The 23,127-nt window shown below is 36.5% G+C and overlaps 1 long non-coding RNA gene and 1 pseudogene across 1 annotated transcript in view; both read left to right on the top strand.

Moving 5' to 3' along the window:
* Positions 1 to 5,469, top strand: part of LOC106504957 (uncharacterized) — a 28,982-nt gene extending 23,513 nt beyond the window's left edge. Inside the window, exon 5 of the long non-coding RNA XR_014816805.1 lies at positions 885 to 5,469. This is a non-coding gene — a long non-coding RNA (uncharacterized LOC106504957). The remainder of the gene's footprint in view (positions 1 to 884) is intronic.
* Positions 5,470 to 9,235: 3,766 nt separating this feature from the next.
* Positions 9,236 to 9,828, top strand: LOC100522026 (large ribosomal subunit protein uL6 pseudogene; annotated as a pseudogene).
* The last annotated feature ends 13,299 nt before the right edge of the window (positions 9,829 to 23,127 follow it).

Genomic DNA, 23,127 nt, shown 5'->3' with positions numbered 1-23,127 from the left:
ACTACACCACAGCTCATCGCTAGGCTGGATCCTTAACCCACTGAGTGAGGCCAGGAATCAAACCCGCGTCCTCAAGGATACTAGTAGGGTTCATTACCTCTGAGCCACAACAGGAATCCCCTTTATGTCTTTTTTAAATTGGGAAATTTTTAGCCACTATTTCTTGAAATACTGAGTATTCTTCAAATAGTCTTCCTGCCCTTTCTCTCCTCTTCTGGGATTTCCATTATGCATTTGTTAGTATGCTTAATAGTATCCCACGGTTCTCAAGTTCTGTTCATTTCTCTCCATCTTTTTTTTTTTCCTGCTCCTCCAACTATATAATTTCATTTGACTTATCTTTAAATTCTGATTCTTTCTTTTGCCTCCTCAAATCTGCTCTTGAATTCCACCAGTGAGTTTTTCATTTCAATTTTTGTGTTTGTTAGCTCCAAATATCCTCTTTGGTCTCTTTTAAAAATTTCTATCTCTTTCTTGTTATTCTCTATTGAAATATCATTTTCCTGGTTTCCTTTGTTTCTTTGCCCATGGTTTCCTTTAGCTCTTTGAGCACATATAAGACCATTTATTAAGATCTTTGTCTACTTAAGTATAGTATTTGTGCTTTCTCAGTGCAGTTTTTGTTCATTTCTGTTTTTCCTGTGAAAGATCCATAAATTTTTCCTTTTTTGTATACCTTATAATTTTTTGTTGTTGTTGAAATCTGATATTTTGCGTATAATAATGTGATAACTTTGGAAATTAAAATTTCCCCTCTCTCCAGGATTTGTTGTTTCTGCTTGCTGTGAGAAATAACACTATTTTTGTAAGGACTGTATTCTCTGTCATATATGTATTTGGAGTCTCTGTTCCTTTAGTTTAATTGTTAGCTAATTTCTTGACAGAGATTTCCTTAAACTCCTGGAGTCAAAAGAGAGAGAGAGAGAGAGAAGATAAAAGAAAAATTAACAGAAGAAGGAAAAATGCAAAGAAAAGAAGGAATGGAAAAGACAGAACAATACTTCCAGGTCTTTGAAGACTGGCACTGTGTGGAGGCACTCCTTGGTTGATTAACCAGTCTGCTTACAATCCCACTTAGTCCTCAACCCCTGCTTTCTTTGAACCTAAAGATCAGCCAAAAGTGAAAGGTTATGGTCATCTCAGGTCTTTTCTGAGCAGGCATCCTGCCCTGGGCATGATGTGCCTCATCATAGGCAGGAACTTTTCAAAGCCCTTATTCTGCCAAAGAGTCTCACTCTCCATAAGTTCCCCATCATAGGCAGGAACTTTTCAAAGCCCTTATTCTGCCAAAGAGTCTCACTCTCCATAATTTTATTTCTAGCTTTCTGTGTATCTACCCTTTGTGCCAACTGAGATGATAGATAGATAGATAGATAGATAGACAGATAATGTCTGCTTGTCTACTTTTTTTTTTTTTTTTTGCTCCTGCTGGTAGAAGTTCATTCTTCTGTCTTTCAATGTTTTAGTGAAACATCCTTCACATAGCTGGTTCTCACCTTGAGAGAGTTCCAAGTTAGGCAAAACAAAGGCAGGCCCCTGACATCAGTCTTTCAGGAATCTAAGAACAGGCCAAAAGAAAAAAACAAAACAAAACACAATACTCAGGAACAAGGTCTGCTTGGCTTGCTCTGGAACCATGGTGCCACATCAGGAGCACAGGTTACCATCTCCAAGCCTGCTCTTGTACTGGGAAGAGAGGCCAAGCAAGACTAAGTTAATTTTCACAAAATTCTCTTACCCTTTTCCTGTGGCCTTTTTTTGGGTTGTTGAAAATCCTTGACTACTTCCCAGTGTTTCTAAAAGGGTGATTATGAAAGTTTCACCAGGTTTTTTGATGTTTCTTGAGAGAGACAGGCACCTGGAAATTCTTAGTCCACCAATGGACACCGTTGATGTCCATGTGTCTTGAAATTCTGCTTTAGTGGAAGGACTGGAGAATTTTTTTTCCCTTTACAATACTAAAATGCAATGAAGGTTACATAAAAAGGTTAAATTACAGACCAATTTATCAATGATTATGTCAAAAAATGTTTTCTGTTTCAATGGAAACTATGTAACATCTGTACCATCCCATCTCAGGTTATCGATTCTAGCCTTGTTCATTGTCTTTGAGTTATTTTGCATTTCTGTTTACATTTAGGTAACTTTTACATACATAAATTATGTTTTGTCTGATAATGAAATTACTTGAATTTCCTCCCCTTTTAGGAAAAATTTTTGCCCCCATTTTGCAATTCCTCTCAAAATTCCTTTACTCCACATAACCTTTTTCTGTTTTATCTTTTCCTGTAAACTATTAAAACGTCTGTTTGGTTCCCTCATATGATAGGAATAAAATAAATTATTTAATGTGTTTATTTTTATATTTTTATAAGTGATTTTTCCCTTTCACTGAAAATTGTTAGTAATTATAAGTGCTATTATCCTAAATACAAATATATGCAATTAGAATTTGGCACCATATTATCATATAAACTACATCCCAGGAATGCAAGGTTGATTCAATTTTAAGATAAGTATTAGTACATATTATCATAATATTTAAGGAGAAAAAAATTATATCTTTCCTTTAAGAGCTCAATCTTTAATGGTTAAAGTATAATTTTCAAAAAGTAAAATCATGTCTCTTAGGAAAATATCAAATGAATATGTGTCAAATATTTCATTCAACTTATCAATCAATGAGGGAACCAGTAAGATGTTAAAATTAGTCCAGAAAGCATTTGAGGAGCCAGGAATCTAAATTCTAATCTAATTAAAGAACATTACTATTAGATTTCTGAGTTAGATGCTAAGCTGGTTTATAAGTCACAGGACAGTAAATGATACAGGATAGAATTTATTTATATCTCTATTAGACAAAAAACTGCTTGTTAACCTCTATCCTACAGAGTTAGAAAACAGTGCAGATAACAGGAAGTTAAAGCTGCAAGCCCAGCATTTTGCTTAAAAAATACCCAGTACTCACATTTGCCTCTCTCTGGTTTGATGGTAATTTTTCTATCACATTTTTGGAGTTAATATGTTAGCTTTCTTGCTGAGCTGGCTGGTATTTCCCTGAGTGTAGCGTTGGTAGAGTGAAATAAAATGGCATTGTCACTCAGACGTGTTGACTCTGAAATTTGGGATCAAGTAACATCATCTCTATCCTGGCTCTGGGTATGATCGATGCTGCTCAGGAACTTTTATAGCAAGAACCTAAAATGTTTCAAAAGAGACAGTTCTAGGTGGAGGATGTGAAAATGCCAAAGACAACCGAGGTAAGAATGAACAGAGGTTATATCTTCAGAGTTTGCTGTAACAAGGCAGTCAGTCTCCAACACTTGCATTTGGCAGAGACTCAGAGGTAAACAGGGGAAGGCAAAAGCTTTATAGATGAAATATAGGGCTAGCTAGAAGTGAGGCATCCTGTGTAATTGTGTGGTAGAGATTGCTTAGCTTTTGCTGGTTCATCCTGATTTGGAAGTCAAGGCAAAAAGGAGGAACACTGGCAGTTATTGCCCAAGTTTTGATCACTTTCGGCTGATTGCCACAGAAGTTGTGAGTCAAAGCTGGATTACACACATACACACTTGATCTGGCTATTGTCCATTTGCATATTTATCTCTCAGTACTCCCCCGCCCACCCCTTGGACATTCTGTCACTTGTGAGAAGCTGATCAATTCAGGGAAGGCTAGATATTCAGATCTTCACCACTGGAGATTGTTCAGTAAACTCCATGGTCAATGGTACTGGACGATCTTCAGTTCATAAACAAGTGTTACAAACTCAAAAAGATTTGGCAACCCAGTGTTTGTAATATCCCGTTAAACTCAGAAACCCTCTCAATTGTCATTTTATAGGGAGCATAGGATAAGTTTGGGTAGTCTTATTCTATTTGGAGAGTATTTTTCTCTTCTTAATTAGGCCATGTCCTAAATAACAAGCAGTGTTTGGGAAAAAATGTAATATCTTTTGAGACTTCATGCCTTTTTTCTGCTGTGACTGAGAGCAAGTAAATGGCATCATTTTTTTTTTTTTACAGGTTTCCTTGTTCTCTGAGAAAAGTATGACATCATCTATATTTTGTATCAGAACTGAATCGCAAGGAAAATTTAGATGTTTTAATCTTTGTCTTTTGTCTTTTTTGTTGTTGTTGTTGTTGTTGTTGTTGTTGCTATTTCTTGGGCCGCTCCCGCGGCATATGGAGGTTCCCAGGCTAGGGGTCCAATCGGAGCTGTAGCCACCGGCCTACGCCAGAGCCACAGCAACGCGGGATCCGAGCCGCGTCTGCAACCTACACCACAGCTCACGGCAATGCCGGATCATTAACCCCCTGAGCAAGGGCAGGGATCGAACCCGCAACCTCATAGTTCCTAGTCGGATTCGTTAACCACTGCGCCATGAAGGGAACTCCTAGATGTTTTAATCTTGAATGAGAACCTATTCCTCATTGATTTTTTTTTTTTTTCTGTTTGCAAAATTCAGTAATGGCCCAAACAATTTTAAATGGAAATGTTTCAGGTAGGGCTTTTAGGGTACTTTGTTCTCCTTTTTGAGCTGTTTTCTGACCCTCAGGTTTGCTGTCAGAAGAGAAATCTTGTAGGGTCCTTTCTGAGTTGGTTCAATCAAAGTCTGCCATTTAAGAATTAGCATCTGAAGTTCTGAACACAGTATGTACAAGTTGATAGAGGCTAGGTAACCCTGGGTTATAGACATCCAAAGGAACTCTCTCTAATTTTATTTTTTTATGACTGTGTCTGTGGTTTATGAAAGTTCCCGAGCTAGGGGTCATCGACTTGGAGCTTCAGGTTCAGGCCTATACCACGGCCACCGCAACATCAGATCTGAGCAGCATCTGCAGCCTATGCTGCTGCTTGTAGCAATGCCAAATCTTTAACCCACTGAGCAAGGCCAGGGATCAAACCCGTGTCTTCATGGAGACTACATTGGGTTCTTAACCCACTGAGCCACAATGGAAACTCCAAAAAGAATTCTAAATTCATCTATGAATAGCTGTTGGCCTTGTCTGGGTTTAGGGAAATTCTTAATCACAGCTTTTAATTTACCTCAGTTTAGAGGTTTAAATTCTGTAGTTGTTTGCATACCTTGCTGATGAGAGGGATGGATCTTTAGAAGCAAGTGGTATTTCAGGGTCTTTGGAGAGTCGTTGGTAGGATGAAGAGGATCTGGACCAGGGGAAGGAGAAGAAGGTGTCCTTGGAAGAGCAGAAGGAGAGAGATCAGAGGATAAGGGGGAGAAGAAGGGGCAACTGGAGGACTTACTACAAAATGAGTCTAGGAGTTCCCATCATGGCTCAGGGGTTAACAAACCCAACTAGTATCCATGAGGACACAGGTTCAATCCTTGGCCTTGCTCAGTGGGTTAAGGATCCAGCATTGCTGTGAGCTGTAGTGTAGGTGGCAGATGCGACTCAGATCTTGCCTTGCTGTGGCTGTGGTGCAGGCTGGCAGCTACAGCTCTGATTTGACCCCTAGCCTGGGAACCTCTATGTGAGTCCATAAAAAGACAAAAGACCAAAAAAAGAAAAAAAATATTTTTGAATATAATAAAAATTTCATTAAAAAAAAAAAGAAATGAGTCTAGTTTGCTTTCGCTTAGGTTTGCTAAAGTGCTCATTGTTTTTGGCCAAAGACTCTTATAGTGAAGCAATTTTTGATTCAGAATTTCATTTAGAGGTCTTTGCATACCAATCAAAAACCACTGCCCATTAAGCCTGAGAAATCTTATTCCCTTTCCCTTCTAAGGCACCTCTCAAATGATCAGTTTTGTTCAAGTTTAGTGTTCCCCAGAGTGCTACCGAAGACCTAGATCATCCTTGGTGAAGTCATGCCATTTAGAGGAGAGGCTCAAAAACAAGGATTGTAATGAGGGTATATACGTAGAAGGAGGACTTTGGCTTAGCTGACACCGTCAGAGCTGGGCAATGGTCATCAGTAATGAGATTCTCATGCACCTCATATTTTGAACCCCTAACCTGAAGGTTGGCTGGCTACTTCCAAATGCAGACCCAATAATCTTTTCATTTACACCCTGCCCCAACTCTTCACCCCACAGCCAGAAAACCAGAGTGAACAGTCTCTGGATCAAAGCCAAACTCTCAAGATAAAAAAGTCAAGATGGAAGGAAAAATTCATCAGGTTTTTGGTGACTCTCAGCAGAATTCATCCAAATGAATGCCTGTCTAGTAAGAAAAGCAAATTGGTGAGGAAATGTGGAATAGACTTATTGGACCTATGCCTGTGTTTTAATCTGGGATTCCCTGTCTTGTACAAACAACACTTTCAGACAGCATAACACAAAACAGAATGCACACACACACACACACACACACACAAAATATGGAAAAGAATAAACAGATTCTACCAAGAATGCCAAACAAATAGAAACTAGTAAAAGTTTGCCTAATAAACTGAGGATAAATAGCTGAGGAACTCAGTGCTGCATCACCACACTGGTGCTGGCTCCACAGGCCTTGAGCAGCAAGACACCTGGCTCTCCCTTGGTGGGTCCTGCATCTGGTCAAATACTGGGGTCTGTGGCAATAGGCAGAGAAGAGAGTGTCTATGTAGGGCCTCTAGCAGAACTGTGGAAATTAATGAGTACCACACAAATTATAATTTTATAAAGTGGTATATTCAGAGCTTGCTACAGTGGGGCAGTCAGGCCCAGTCACTTGCTTTTAGCAGAAACTCCAAGACAGTCAAGGAAGTTTGATAGCGGAAAAGGGGGGTAGCAGCTAGAAGTGGCTAACTAGAAGTAGGTCACCATGCATGATTGATTTGGGACCTTTATATGGCTTTCTCTGGTTGGTCCTGAGCTAGAAGCTGGGGCCAAAAATGAGAAGAAACTGGCAGTCATTGACCCAGTCCTAATCATTCAGGGCTGATGGCTGCAGAAGTTGTGGGGCCAAGTTGTATGGTGATTTATGTTCTGGCATTGTCATTATGTATTTTCAGGCTCACCGTGAGGGTAGTGATTTTTTTTTCCATTTTTTAAAGTTTTATCAAAGTATAGACGATTTGCAATGTTATATTTTCTGCTGTACAACAAGGTGATTCAGTTATAGATGTACACACGTTTATTCTCTTTCAGCTTCTTTTCCCACACAGGTTATCACAGAATATTGGGTAGAGTTCTCTGTGCTAAACAGCAAGTCCCCGTTGAATGATTTTTTTTTTTTTTAATTGGAAACATCTTCATTGAACTGGTAGTTGGGCCAAGTCCTGTGGTTAGCAAGAGCTGTAATTTTGGATGGGTTTCTCTAGTCCCTGCTCGACATGTTCCACTGGACCACTGGTCTGAGGATTTCTTTGGAGGCAATTTCATTTTTATAACCTGCCTCTAGTCCTCGTTTCCTTTCCTCTTATCCTGCTGTGTGACTCAGGGCCCTGAAGGCACATATGGCTGCAGCATGGTGCCCTGGGCTTGTCTGCCCATAACTGTTCCATATTCTAAAAAGACTGTTAGAAACTCTTTGAAGTCCAAGGCTTTTTCTTTTGTTATTCTTTTAAATTGTCAATAATACTAACACCTTCATCTACACACCAAGTGTGATCGATAAGTGATTCTGAATCATTTGAAAATGTGCCTCAGACTCATCAAAGCCCAGAGCTTCCTTAGAGAGAGACTGGCTCGTTAAAATGATATCATACTAGGTCATCCTTATTACCTTCCCCCCAAATTATTAAATGTACATGTTACTGAGTGGGGTGCTTTTCAGATTACTTAAAAAGAAAAGAAAATCTATTTTTGATTGTGAGAAAATCTTTGAGAACCAGAGACAGAGACAGTTTCAAACTGCTTTTGCACCTGAGCAGAATTATAAGTTACTCTGTACCGGAGAGGAAGACAGAATTAAGCTGCTCATTATCAAGGCTCCTGGTAGTCATGGCCCCACAGGGTCAGGCCGACCCTAGAACTCAAATTGCCTGCTGGTGAGGCAATTAATGAATAAAGAACTGAGTAAAGGCTCTGAGGTTAAAAATTATCGAGAAGGGTTATGTATAATTTAAATAGGAAACAAATTCTCTGCATCTACATTTTTAGCCTTGGTTCTCTGCAATCATTGAATTTAGTTGTCTTTCTATTCTATACGATATCCAAATTGCTCACACTGTCAGTGGCAGTTAACAACTATTCATTAACTTGCTGCAACCCAGCTTTCATTCTGTTCTTTACATGCCATAGTATTGCTTGTGTGAAAGTGAGGTGTTTTTTTTTTTTTTTTTTTTATGCCCTCAAGGACAGCTTTTATGTGAAAAATGACCACTTAGAGGTTTACTTAGGTTACTTTTAAAATGAATATTTTATTTACTTTATTTTTTATTAAGCTTTTAATGTACCTTATAGTATTTGAATTCTTTTTAGGAGTCTAGCAAATTTTCATAGTTGCTTTTAAGGGAGATTTTAGAACCTTATTAAATTCCTTTAAAATCTCAGTTTATTCAGTTTCCTTTCACATTTAACTTTTTGCATTAACATGTTCAATTTTCTTTTCAGCAAAACAATTATCTAACTTTTAATAAGTTAATACTAACTTACTAAAGGTTATTTAATAAGTTAACAATAACTTACTAAAAGTTATTTAATAAGTTAACAATAACTTATTAAAAGTTATTTAATAAGTTAATAACTTATTAAAAGTTATTTAATAAGTTAATAACTTTTTAATAAGTCTTTCTGCCTACTAAAACTCTTGTTAATCTCATAAGTTAAACTTATAAATACCTCAAATTATCTGACATTTTTAAGAATGTACATAAATTTAGTAAGAATTGAATATCACCAACCTAAATCAACTATCCAAGTACACTTTTGAAAATGGAATTACAAATAATTAAGACAAATATTATAAGAAAATACAGTGGTGAATATGCAAGACTCTTTAATGCAAAACATTAACACTATGGATTATATGTTCTAAGATTTTTATATATACTCCTAATTCTTCGTGAGTGAAAAGATGCTTTATCACTAAAGAGACACTTAGTAATACCAAAAATGTTTAGAAATGTCTTCTGAGTAATGTGATCTTCTAGAATGATTCTTTTTTCCCTCTTTGTTCTTTTTTATTGTTGTAAAAATGTATCACATAATATTTACCATCCTTACCATTGGTAAGTGTACATTTCAGTAGTGTTAAGTATATTCACATTGTTGTGCAACCAATCTCCAGAACTTTTCATCTGGAAAAAGTTAAAACTCCATATCCATTAAAAAAAAAAAAAAAGCCTTCTTTGCTGCATCTACTGCGAGAATGAAGACCATTCTCAGCAATCAGACTGTCGACATTCCATGGGACACACATTTATCGTGAAGGGCCCCAGAGGCACTCTGAAGAGGCACTAGAACCACATCAATGTAGAACTCAGTCTCCTTGGAAAGAAAAAGAAGAGGCTCCAGGTTGACAAATGGTGGGGAACTAGAAAGGAACTACTGGCTGTAGTTCAGTAGTTCCACACTATCTGTAGTCATGTACAGAACATGATCAAGGGGTAACACTGGGCTTCTGTTCCAAGATGAGGTCTGTGTATGCTCTCTTCCCCATCAACGTCATTATTCAGGAGAATGGTTCTCTTGTTGAAATCCAAAATTTTGGGGGTGAAAAATACATCTGTATGGTTCAGATGAGGCTGGTGGTTGCTTGTTCAGTATCTCAAACGCAGAAAGATGAGCTGATTCTTGAAGGAAACAGCCTTGAACTTGTATAAAATTCAGCTGCTTTGATTCAGCAAGCCACAAAAGTTAAGAACAAGGATATCTGAAAATTTTTGGATCATATCTCTATTTCTGAGAAAGGAACAGTTCAGCAGGCTGATGAGTAAGATCTGTGTTGTATGGCTACAGAAACATCAAGATGCCAGATAATTCTTTGGACTCCCTTGTGATGTTTTAAGATACAATAAAAAGTCTATTGACTTAGGGGGAAAAAAATCATTCTTGTTTTTCCCTTCCCCACAGACCTTGGCAACCACCCTTCTACATTTTCTTTCCATGAATTTGACCACACAAGATACCTCATATAAATAGCGTTATACAGTGTTTGTCTTTTTGTGCCTAGCTTATCTCACTGAGCCTAATGCTTCAAAGTTCATCCTAATTGAAGTGTGTCTGAATTTCTTTCCTTTCTAAGGCAAAATTCTAGCATGATTCTTAACGACCTCAGTGAGGGGTCTCTAAGGCTTAGTTAAAATCACTCTACCTTTTAAAAGGGGACGGAGAAAATTTTCACATAGTTCGTGTCCATGAATTGAAGCTGCAAATAAGTTACAAAATTTTCTAATACAGGCATAAGCTGCTGATTCTCTCCTCAGCTAAGATTTTCCCACTAGGATGCATCTAGGCTTTTAATATCTCTAACTTCATAAAACATATTTATCTCTCAAAACAATATTTTAGGCTGGTGTTTATATGGGAACAAATGTATATTTATATCCCCAAAGCTCAGTGCAATATTTTTATCAAAATGATGAGAGAAAATTCTTGAGTTGTAAACCAAATACAATATTCAGAATGACAGAATCAGTGTAGAAGCCTTGACAAGCAATCATAACATCAATACAAACTCTTTTATTGTGATTCTTATGATGTCCATAGTGTAGAAAGGTCTCAGGATTACTGCACACAGTACATTTAGTTATAATAATTTTACATCCTAATGTTAGAGCCTGTTACTCATATGCAACGGTTTTCAGTATTTTAAGAAATTGCTTGGAAGCAATGAGTTGATAGTTAACATATTAAAAGTGTCCCTGTTTAAAATAATTGGCTTCTCTTAACACTTTAGTGTGTAAGTGCTTATTGTCAGGAACAGTTTACGGTCATTAATTAGGAAATGTCTGCATTTGTCTTCTAAAAGGAGTGTGCAGTCCCCATTAAGATTGTTGCCATTAGCTTCATCATCTCATTTGGATTTTCACCACTTTGTCTCCTAAGATATTGAAATAGCTTTCTGTCTATCTTCAAAAACCTTTGGACTTGACCACTTCTTGCATCCTTTTCATGTTCTTTCTATTATTAAGGACTATAACTGTGATACATGTTAGAAGATACCTAATTAAACTCCAGGTATCCTCATGGCTTTTTTGGTCTTTGCACACTTGACTTTTAAAAGCTTTCTGGAGTTCCCATCGTGGCGCAATGGTTAACGAATCCGACTAGGAACCATGAGGTCGAGGGTTCGGTCCCTGCCCTTCCTCAGTGGGTTAACGATCCGGCGTTGCCGTGAGCTGTGGTGTAGGTTGCAGACTCGGCTCGGATGCTGCGTTGCTGTGGCTCTGGCGTAGGCCGGTGGCTACAGCTCCGATTCAACCCCTAGCCTGGAAACCTCCATATGCCGCGGAAGCGGCCCAAGAGATAGCAACAACAACAACAACAACAAAAAGACAAAAAGACAAAAAAAATAAATAAATAAATAAAAGCTTTCTATATGAGTTCTCCTGTGGCACAGCAGGTTGAACATCTAGTGTTGTCACTGCAGCAGCTTGGGTTGCTCCTGTGGCATAGGTTTGATCCCTGGGCTGGCTAAATCTGCATGCCATGAGTGCAGCCCAAAATATAAATAAATAAATAAATAAATAAATAAATAAATAAATAAATAAATAAATAAATAAAAGCAAGCTTTCTGTTGACACTTGGACACACAAATCATTTTCTTTATGTATCTACATTGCCTATGTCTGTCTCTTAATCTGGCTAGTCAAATTAAGAAGTTCATTTGTATGGGTTATAGAAATATTTCTAATACTTAGTCAATTTTAGGTTTTAATTCTCTATTTTAATAGATGCAACAGTAAAATATGTATTTCAGACTCCCATTCAAACTGCTTCACTGCATTATGATGGACAAAGACATTTTTGCTCTAGTCCAAAACAATGAAACAGTTCATATTACAAAGTGACAAAGTGATTCTATCATCTTATCTTTAATCAATCTTTTTTTTTTTTTTTTTTTGGTCTTTTTGCCTTTTGAGGGCTGCTCCCACAGCATATGGAGGTTCTCAGGCTAGGGGTCAAATCAGAGCTGTGGCCATCGGCCTACACCAGAGCCACAGCAACGCAGGATCCGAGGGGCATCTGTGACCCACACCACAGCTCACAGCCACGCCGGATCCTTAACCCACTGAGAAAGGCCAGGGACCGAACCAGCAACCTCTTGGTTCCTAGTCGGATTCTTTAACCACTGAGCCACGACAGGAACTCCTTATCAATCACGTTTAAATAAAAATGTCTAAATTGTTTGCTTTACATAAGGATCCCAAGATCAAACTGTTAATTTTTCTCAACCTAGATTTTTATGGAAATAGCTACAAAATATTAAAGTCAGAAGAAATTTCTAGCCTTAGAAATTTGATGAATTTTTTTCTCCCTGTGAACGAGAGCAGGTTAGGGAAGGATAGACAAGTGTGCCGAGGAAGCTGGAAAAAATCCTGAGATGCAAACCCTGGGAAAACTTATTTGAATTCTTTTAACAACAAGTACTCCATTTGTAAGAAAATGGAAACAGAAACATTACCAGACCAATGAAAGGTTAATACCATTCTAAAGAAAGGGTATATTCTGAGGAAGCAGAAGAAAATTTTTCCTTTGCAAGATAGTTACAGGTTTTTATTTGGGACAGCATCGGAAAGCAATAATACTTTCCAGGTATGTCACTGAGCAAAGCTATAGTAGAGGTTACAGAACAGAAATGTTCTAAGAACTGAGACCACCTCTGCTGTCAGGACACAAATGTTTGTTCTGGAGAACTCTGGCCAAGTGAGATAAGACCGTAAATCAGTAAATTTTGCTATTAAAGGAATTTCTGCAAACTAATTTTGTCCAGGTAGAGACTTTGCTCATTTGGATAAATAACTCTTCTATTAAGACAATAGATAGCTGTCTTGGGTAAATAGCTTCCTTATCCTTCAACAGTTTATTCATCAGAACACCTTACCATGTCCACCAATCCCAAATTATTGTGTCAAAATACTCATAATAATAACCTGCCATGAATGGTTTGCTCTGAACCTTGCCAGTCCAGCTCCTTCAACCCTACAAATATTATTTCTTGAAATCTCCCTCCTGATATACTATAAAGACTTTCATGGCGTCACCCCCCTTTATGACTGTCATTCTAATAAACTTTGCTTTGCTTGATCAATTGATTTTTTTGCTGGTCTTTGGAGGAAGTGGCATTGATGACCCTGGAAACACAAGACCTGACCAAGACCTACTGGCTGACACAGCCCAAGGCCCTCAGCTCTGAAACCACGTGGACTCTTGAGGTTTCTTTAACCTCTTGTTCAGGGACTCTCCCACTGCAGGGTGGTCAGGTAGGTACTGCACTTGCATTCAGGTCCAAAACATACATGTGAAGCATTTTAAAACAGAGTTTCTCTTATGTCCTGAAATAAGGACTCCTTTTAGCAATCCTTTGTCTATTTGATCAGACTTGAAAATACATTTGAAGGTAAACCTAGCTTGTTATTCATAACATAATATTTGGGTTCTTTTTCTTTTCCTGTCACTTTTTGTTGTGAGGTCATAAGAGAAAAGTCAGGGGAAATGATTAGCATAGGTTCAGTAGTTTGTCTCTCAGTTCTTCTCTGAGGGCTGACAAGTTCAAAAAGTCTCATTAGACCTTCATTCTTGTAGGACCAATTTTGCCTTGGGCCACCTCTCTGAACCTAATAAGGTTCCTGTATCTGGCTTTGGTTCCTTTGATAATCACTTAATTTCATTTCTTTTGCTTGGAGCTGGAAGTCTCAAGCCAGAAAGACTTGCTGATTGGACAGATTCTCACCAAGTGCTGTGGTTCTCATGAGGTCATCTTTGACACTGTGGCCCACACTTGTGCTGTCTTCATGCTTTCATTCACATGCATATTTCTTTAATTGGCTTATTTCACCAAGGAGTACTTTTTTTTTACTTTCCTTTTTTTTAAAAATTGAAGTATAATGTATTTTATTTTATTTTGTTCTGTTTTGTTATGTTTTTTTAGGGCCACATAAGGAGGTTCCCAGGCTAGGGGTCTATTCATAGCTACAGCTGCTGGTCTACACCACAGCTCACAGCAATATTGGATTCTTAACCCTCTGAGCAAGGCCAGGGATTAAACCTACAACCTCAAGGTTCCTAGTCAGATTTGTTTCTGCTGCTCCACGATGGGAACTCCTAATTGAAGTATAGTTGATTTTCAATGTTGTGTTAGTCTTAGGAGTTTACCTAAGTGAACCCATATGTATAAATATATATAATACTGAGTAATAATATATGTTATTATATATAGTGATATATATAAATATAATATATATATATATATATATATATATATATATTCTTTTCCAGGTTCTTTTTCATTAAGGTTATTACAAGATAATTGAGTATAGTTCCCTGTGCTATACAGGTAGGTCCTTGTTGTCTATCCTCTTTACATATAGTTGTGTGTATATGTTAATCCCAAACTCCTAATTTATCCTCTCCCCACCTTTCCTTTTTGGTAACCATAATTTTATTTTTTATGTCTGTGAGTCTATTTCTGTTTTGTAAAGAGGTTCATTTGTTTCATCTTTTTAGATTCCACATATAAGTAATATCATATGATATTTGTCTTTCTATGATTTATTTCACCTGGTATGATAATCTCTATATCCATCCATGTTGCTGCAAATGGCATTATTTCATTCTTTTTATGGCTAAGTAGTATTCTAATGTGTGTGTGTGTATACACATAAAACATATATATGTATATATCTACATCTATATATGTATCTACATCAATATCTGTGTATCTATGTATGTATGTATGTATGTATGTATGTATGTATCTATCTATAACACACAATACACATATTCTACATCTTCTTTATCCATTCATCTGTTGATGAACATTTACGTTGCTTCCATGTCTTTATTTTGAGTAGAGCTGCTATGAACATTGTAGTGCATGTGTCTTTTCAAATTGTAGTTTTCTCTAGATACATAACCAGGAGTGGGATTGGTGCATCTTATTGTAACTCTATTTTTAGTTTTTTAGGGAATCTCCATACTATTCTCCATAGTTTCTGTACGAAACTGCATTCCCACCAACAGTGTAGGAGGGTTCCTTTTTCTCTACCCCCCTCTCCATCATTTATTATTTGTAGACTTTTTGATGATGGCTATTCTGGCTGGCGTGAGGTGATACCTTATTGTAGTTTTGATTTTAATTTCTCTAATAATCAGCAATGTTGGACATCTTTTCATGTGCCTATTGGCCATCTAGAAAGATACACCACATTCTTGGGTTGAAAGAATTAATATTATCAAAATGACCATACTACCCATAGCAATCTACAGATTGAATGCAACCCCTATCAAATTATCAAAGGCATTTTTTCACAGAACTACAATACAAATTTTCAAAATTTGTATGGACACATGAGCCCCAAAATAGCCAAAGAAATTTTGAGAAAGAAAAACACCTGGAGGAATCAGACTCCCTGACTTCAGACTGTACTACAAAGCTACAGTAATCAAAACAGAATGGTACTGGAACAAAAACAGAGACCTAGATCAATAGAACAGAATAGCTCAGAAACAAACCCACACACTTATAGTCAACCTATGACAAAGTAGGCAAGAATATACAATGGAGAAAAGATAGTTCTTCAATAAGTGGTGCTGGGAAAACTGGATAGCTACATGTAAAAGAATGAAATTAGAACATTCTCTAACATCCAACACAAAAATAAACTCAAAATGGACTAAAAGTAAGACCAAATACTAAAACAAAACAAAACAAAACAAAACAAACTTCTAGAGGGATACATAAGCAGAATACTCTTTGACATACATCTCAGTGACATATTTTTCTGTCTGTCTCCTAGAGCAATGGAAACAAAAGCAAAAATAAACATGTGGGACCTAATTAAACTTAAACTCTTTTGAATAATGAAGGAAACCATAAACAAAATAAAAAAAAACCAACCAATAGAATGGGAGAAGATATTTGATAATGATGTGACCAATAAGGGAATAAATTCCAAAATATAGAAACAGCTCATACAGCTTAATGTAAAAAAACCCCAGACAACCCAATTAAAAAATGGGCAGGAGATCTAAGTAGACATTTAATCAAGGAGTATTTAGAATTACTGTGGCCATTTCAGGGAATTTCTGAAGTAAACAACATGCAAATGGGCAGAAAACCTTGGAAGCGGATACTCTGACTTGTGTATTCAAACAAGTGGTTACTTTAAAAAAAAAAAAAAATAGAGGTATAGGAGTTCCCATTGTGGCACAGCAGAAACAAATCCAACTAGTTACCATGAGGTTGTGGGTTTTATCCCTGGCCTCACTCATTGGGTTAAGGATCTGACATTGCCATGACGTGTGGTGTAGGTCACAGACATGGCTTGGATCCTGCATTGCTGTGGCTGTGGTGCAGGCCGGCAACTGTAGCTCTGATTGGACCCCTAGCCTGGGAACCTCCATATGCCACAGGTGCAGCCCTAAAAAGAAAATAAAATTGAGGTATAATTGATATTCAATATTATATTAGTTTCAGGTGTACAACATAGTGATTTAAGATTTTATAATTTATAGTCAATTTAAAGTTATTAAAAATATTGCCTATATTCCCCATGCACATCCTGTATCTTATTTAATTACATTCTTGTATCATATTTATTTTATACCTACTAGTTTTTATCTCCTAACTTGCCTCTCACCAACCCTTCTCCCTCTGGTAAATACAAGTTTGTTTTCAGTATTTGTGAATCTGTTTCATTCATTTGTTTTATTTTTTAGATCCCACATATAAGTGAAATATCACAATATCCATGACATTTTTCACAGAACTAGAATAAATAATACTAAAATTTGTTTGCAACCACAAAAGACCTCGAATAACTAAAGCAAAATTGAGGAAAAAGAACAGTGCCAGTGGTATCAATCTCCCTGATGTCAAACTATACTACAAGGCAACAGTAAATGAAACAGCATGACACTGGCACAAAAATAGACAAATAGATCTGTAGTGCAGAATAAAGATTCCAGAAATAAACCCATGCAATATGGTCAATTAATCTATGAAAAAGGAGACAAGAATATACAATAGAGAAAACATAGTCTCTATGTGGTTTAAGGAAAACTGAACAGCTACATGTAAAAGAGGTTACTTTTTTTTGGTTTGTTTTGTTTTGTTTGCTTTTTAGGGCTGTACCCATGGCGTATGGACGTTCCCAGGCTAGGGGTCTAATCAGAGCTACAGCTGCCAGCCTACACCATAGCCACAGCAATGCCAGATCTGAACTGCATCTGCGACCTACACCACAGCTCACAGCAACTCCAGATCCTCCAGATCCTTAACCCACTGAGTGAGGTCAGGGATGGAACCTGCAACCTCATGGTTACTAGTTGGATTCATTTCTATTGCACCACAATGGGAACTCTGAGGCTACTTTTTAACATAAGAGATCTATCCCCTCAGGTTTTCCTACTTTTCTGATTACTAAACAGCTTTTTAATCATAAGTTTTGATGAAATGGTTAAAGACCCTAGTTATTGTTTAAAATAATGGTAATGCTTTGTTCTCTTATGTGATCTCTGTGAAAATAGGGTTTCTTTCATTTGATCCCTCTCCCTTCCTTGCAGAGGTTAGATAATAAGCCTTTTATTGATACTTTTATATCTGTTTTAAGCTAGTTTCCTCTTGTTTCTTCTTTCTCTTCCCTTTGGAAATTTGGAAATTAATTTGTTCATGAACATTGCTCTGTCATAATGTGTAAATTCTAGAATACCTAGTGCAGATATAAAGTTAAAAGTTTCCAAAATAAAAAAGGGACAGAGGAAATTTTATATTGTTTGCTTTTCTTTTGCATGTTTTTCCTTGCCAAGTGTGAAACTCAGTAGAAAAGTTAACTGTGGTTTGAAGTAATAGATGTGGTTCAAAGTAATAGATGTGGTTCGAAGTAATAGATGTGGTTTGAAGTAATAGATGTGGTTTCCACCTAGAAAGAAAAACTCAACACTGAGAACTTTTGGCAAAATTCTAGAGTTTTAAAAATTGATATTATTATAGAGATTTACTTATATATGAAAAATCAGGAATATATTCTTAAATAGACAATTGTTTGGATGAATTACAGTAATGTAATTGTAGCTTAAAATCAACACATTATCTTCTAGTTTTATCAACATATAAAAATGTTTAGTAGAATATTTTAGCTAGTACAAGGTGAGTTTAATTTTGCATGATTGAAATAATTAAGATTTCCAACATCAGTTCCATGGATCCGCTAAGTTATTTTTGTTTCCGCAAGTTTTTTTTTTTTTTTTTTTTAGGATTAAAATATAATAAAGTGTGTTTAAATGAAAATGTAATGAGAGATGTCTTTTCAAAGAGTTTAATTTTAAATTCTTATGTGGCCTAAAATGTCAACAGTGCCACAGTGAAGAAACCCTGGTTTAAACCAAAAATGAATCCAGTCCAATTTGTCCAGATTTCACCTTGATAATGAATATTTGGACCCTCATATGAAAATGCTTCTGAACTAAGTTTCTTTAGAAATTGATTTTTTAAAGACTAACATGTAAAATATTAAAATTTAGTTTAATTTCTAAAAACTCTTGGAATATTATATTTATGTAATAACTTGTTTAAACCAATCAGAACAGAGCTTTTTTCTTCTGTAAGACTTTACAGTCTAATTTACTAATACCCTTCTGAAATAGGAAAATATTTTGAAATCACCCTAAAGGAGCTAAAGACTTTCCTCAATCATGAAAAGTCACTAAAAGAATTTGCACCATTAGTTCTACAGCCTCAGCCATGGGTAAAAGTAAACACAGAATACAAAAACTCCACAGTTCTTTTTCCTTTCCAGTGTACACAAAAATATTTTAATTGATATGAGCCAGATTCTTTGTTGTCTCAACCTGACAAAGAACAGATCTTTATCATTCTTGCAGAGAGGCAATTCAAAGAGATTATCAGAAATTGTTGCAATCAATCAGGAAACATTTATCAGCCACGCATGAGTCAAATTCAAGTCCACATCAGATGCTCAACTGAATATGCAGTCAAGATGATCTGCTAGAACATTTGTCCCTGCACTTGGCTGTAAAAAGCAGCTTAGCCCAAACATGCAGGTAGACAAAACATAGACCAACTAACACTCTTGACCAAGAGCCAAGGAAGAAAACAAAAACAAGGAGGGAAAAAGAAAGAAAAGGGGAAAAAAACAAAAAACAAAAAAGAAAACAACTGAGTGAAAGAGTGAGTCAGCAAAGTAAATTTCTACAGTGAGTGGAAATCACTGCAGGGGTGGAAGAAAGATATGCCTAGGCTTAACAATCCTTTAAGTTCATTTCTTGGACAATGCTGTTCTATTGAATCCAGCATGAAAGTCCACTCAGATGTCCCAGTGGATGATCTGTCAATATGTTTAAGTACAGTTTTCAAATAATTAAAATACAAATACGGACTGAACACAGCTCAAGTATTTTTCCCGATTTTTCAAATAATGAAGAACATATCAAGAACTGTGAAGGGTCTGAGATTTTACCTTAGATGCAAGCGAAAAAGTTGCCTGCCATGGATTCATGGATGCTAGCAGAAGACACAAGATGCCTGGGTTAGAGGCCAAAAGAAGTTATTACTTACAGCACTGCAAGCAGCAGAAACATAAGCATATTTGTGCCAGTTCTTCTAACCACAATTCTACACAGTGATAGGAAAAGGCCAGGTGACTCCTGCGCATGCAGTGGGTTGCATTCTGGGAAAGAAACTCTGAACTTAGGTAGTACACACTAAGCATGCCTGACCCTCATCCTGCCTAGGAGGTAGATCTGTCTTTCTCCCATGGCTCTAAATAAACCTGCACTTTTCTTTGAAAGCAAACACTGTATCTTCCAAGGGTGTTTGTTATACAAACATTCTTGAAAAGATAATTCAGAACAAAGGCAGTTAGTACCTCTGCTCCTAGGACACACAGAAGTTGAGAGACCAATAGAGAAATATCTCCTAACCCTAGCAAGTAAGATGGTAAAGCTAATTAAAAAACATTTTGAGGAACTATTTATAGGCACTTGAGTACAGTAAAATTAGAATAAGATTACTAGGTTAGATACAAAACTTGTTACTTCACAGTAAAAAACACTGCTCCCACCCCCACCCCCCAAATCCCAACACAATGCTGGGAGTAAATGCTTCTATCACACAGAAATCTACAAGATAACATGGATTTTAGATTGTTTGGGCTCTAATCAAATAGTGAAAAAAATGGTAAAACCTGGGTAGAAGTGCCAGTTTAATTTTCTTAGAAATAATCTTCAGAGGTTTTCATTAAATAATGATCCAGTATGACTTTGAAAAGATATACTGTATTCTCGTGGCTTTATTTCAAAATTTTGGATTATTTTTCATAAATTGTGAACATGATATGTTTGTTTGTAATTTGATGTCTTTGCATGGGTACTGAGAACGAACTTACCCTAACCTCACTGTATAATCAACAGCATTCTTCAAACTCTTACCTAAATTGTATGCTAACACTAAATTTGCTAAGACTGATTTCCATAGACATCATGGTAATATTCAGGGAAAGAAATAATATTGTCTAGAACACTGAAATTCTTTGATGAGTTTATGTCATAGAAGAAAAGAAACAGCATGTCTCCTACCTAGGGATTTACCAATTGCATTAACAATTTTAAAGAAAAAATTTTTTGTTTCATTAATTTTCTCCATTATTGACCATTTTCAATTTCAGTGAGTTCTGCTCTGAGTTTTCATTTTTTATTTCTTTTGACTTTGGATTTAACTTTAATTTTTAAGTTTCTAAGGTAGAAATGTAGATTAATGTTGTTAAATGTTTCTTCATGTCTAATGTAAACACACAGAACTATAGATTCCGCTCGAAACATTGCTTTAGCTGCATTCTGCATATTTTGATACAAAATCTTTTCATTATTATCTAACACAAGGTTTTTTAGATTTCCATTGTGATTTCTTCTTTGAGCCCTGGTTTATTTAGAAGCATATTAATATTCCAAATACTTGAAGAGTTTCTAGATATTTTTTGATTATTCTATCTTTAATCATCCTTATCGATGTGGTTTTTTGTTTGTTTGTTTGTTTGTCTTTTTGCCTTTTCTAGGGCCGCTCCCGCGGCATATGGAGGTTCCCAGGCTAGGGGTCGAATCGGAGCTGTAGCCACCACCGGCCTATACCGGAGCCACAGCAACGCGGGATCTGAGCCGCGTCTGCAACCTGTACCACAGCTCATGGCAATGCCGGATTCTTAACCCATTGGGCAAGGCCAGGGACCGAACCCCCAACCTCCTGGTTCCTAGTCAGATTCGTTCACCACTGAGCCACGATGGGAACTCCTCGATGTGTTATTTTTGTGCCAAAATCTGCACTCAAGTATACAATTTGATGAGTTATAACAGATATATAACTCTTATAATTTCACTGCCAGTCAAGATACTGAGTGTATCCTTCAACCCTCAAATTTCCTCATGCTCCTTTGCAATTCGATACTCTCTCTGCAATAATAGGTTAAAATGATTAAAATGATATGCTATATAAACACTAAACAAAATAAATTTGGGGTGGTAGATTAATATCATATAATGGGGACATCAAAGCAAGGAACTATTACCCAGTATAAAGAGATATATACAGTGATCTTCAAATGAACATGGAACATTCTCCAAATAGAGAATATATGAGTCATATATTGTTACATACTATGAGTCATGTAACAAATATCAGAAAAATTTTTTAAAATGAACTCATACAAAATGGGAAAGAGCAATACAGCCTTTGACAACCAGGAGAGATAGCCTGGCATATTTTTTTGAGGAAAAACAGAATAAATTTGTTCTAGAGTAAAGTTCAGTTTGTTCCAGAATATTAAAGAATGCAGTGAAGGATGAAACTTGAGTGTATATAATACATTGTAGAAGATTTGAGGAAAGAGAATTTTATTCACCATAATCTAGGAGAGTCTGAAAGAAAATAGACAAAATATTTAAAAATTTTGTCACAGTTTTGCTTAATTTTGATGGGTTTTTTTATAAAGATATGTTAATACCTCTCACTGCTAAAGACTAAATTAATGAAATACTGGAATTTCACTTTCTCCCTGTGAAATAGAAATTGATATTGAAATCTTTAGTCTGCTTTTAACAAGGACAATAAAGGGTATGCTTTACCTTTCTGTGTAATCTGTAAGTTTAGCAGTTTTGTATATCACCAGAATAAGTTCCGATAATTCGTGCTGATTTTATTATGTTCTTGATTACTAAAAAAAAGTTCTCCAGAATAGCTAAAGTCCCTTGTCATTTTGTAGCCGCCTTCTATTTTTACTGTAAAATGTGGTTTTCTCTTTTCTTTCTTTTTTTTTTTTTTTTTTGTTGTTGTTGTTGTTGCTATTTCTTGGGCCACTCAAGCGGCATATGGAGGTTCCCAAGCTAGGGGTTGAATCAGAGCTGTAGCCACCGGCCTACGCCAGAGCCACAGCAACTCGGGATCCGAGCCGCGTCTGCAACCTACACCACAGCTCACGGCAACGCCGGATCGTTAACCCACTGAGCAAGGGCAGGGCCCGAACCCACAACCTCATGGTTCCTAGTCGGATTCGTTAACCACTGCGCCACGACGGGAACTTCTCTCTTTTCTGATAATTCTTATTTTGCTTCTTCGAGATTAGATACTAAAATTAAAAAAAAAAGTTTTTAGGATGTCTTTTTCATTTTTTAAATTGTGGTAAAATACATGTAACAAAATTTACCATCTTTACCATTTTTAAGTGTACAGTTCTATAGCATCAAGTACAAAAATTTACCTCACATTATTGTGCCACCATCACCACCATCCATTGCCAAAACTTTTTTCCCAATTGAAACTCCATGCCTGTTAAACAATATCTTCCATTTCTCCTCCCCTCTAGTCCCTGGCAACCACCATGCTACTTTCTGTCTCTATGGATCTGACTGCTGGAAGTAGCTTATGTAAGTGGAATCATATAGTAGTTGTCCTATTGTGACTGGTTTATCTCATTTGGAATCTATTCAAGTTTCATCCATGTTGTGGCATGTGTCAGAATTTTTTTCCTTTTTAAGATTTCATTGTATGTATATATTACATTTTG

Source organism: Sus scrofa, chromosome 9 (genome assembly GCF_054392235.1).
Source record: "Sus scrofa isolate SSC_HxYL_T2T_F1_AM1 chromosome 9, Sscrofa_HxYL_maternal_Yorkshire_Landrace_v2.0, whole genome shotgun sequence".
Classification (NCBI taxonomy): domain Eukaryota; kingdom Metazoa; phylum Chordata; class Mammalia; order Artiodactyla; family Suidae; genus Sus; species Sus scrofa.
Note: the sequence above shows the minus strand (reverse complement) of the source record. Positions and strands in the feature narration are given on the sequence as shown.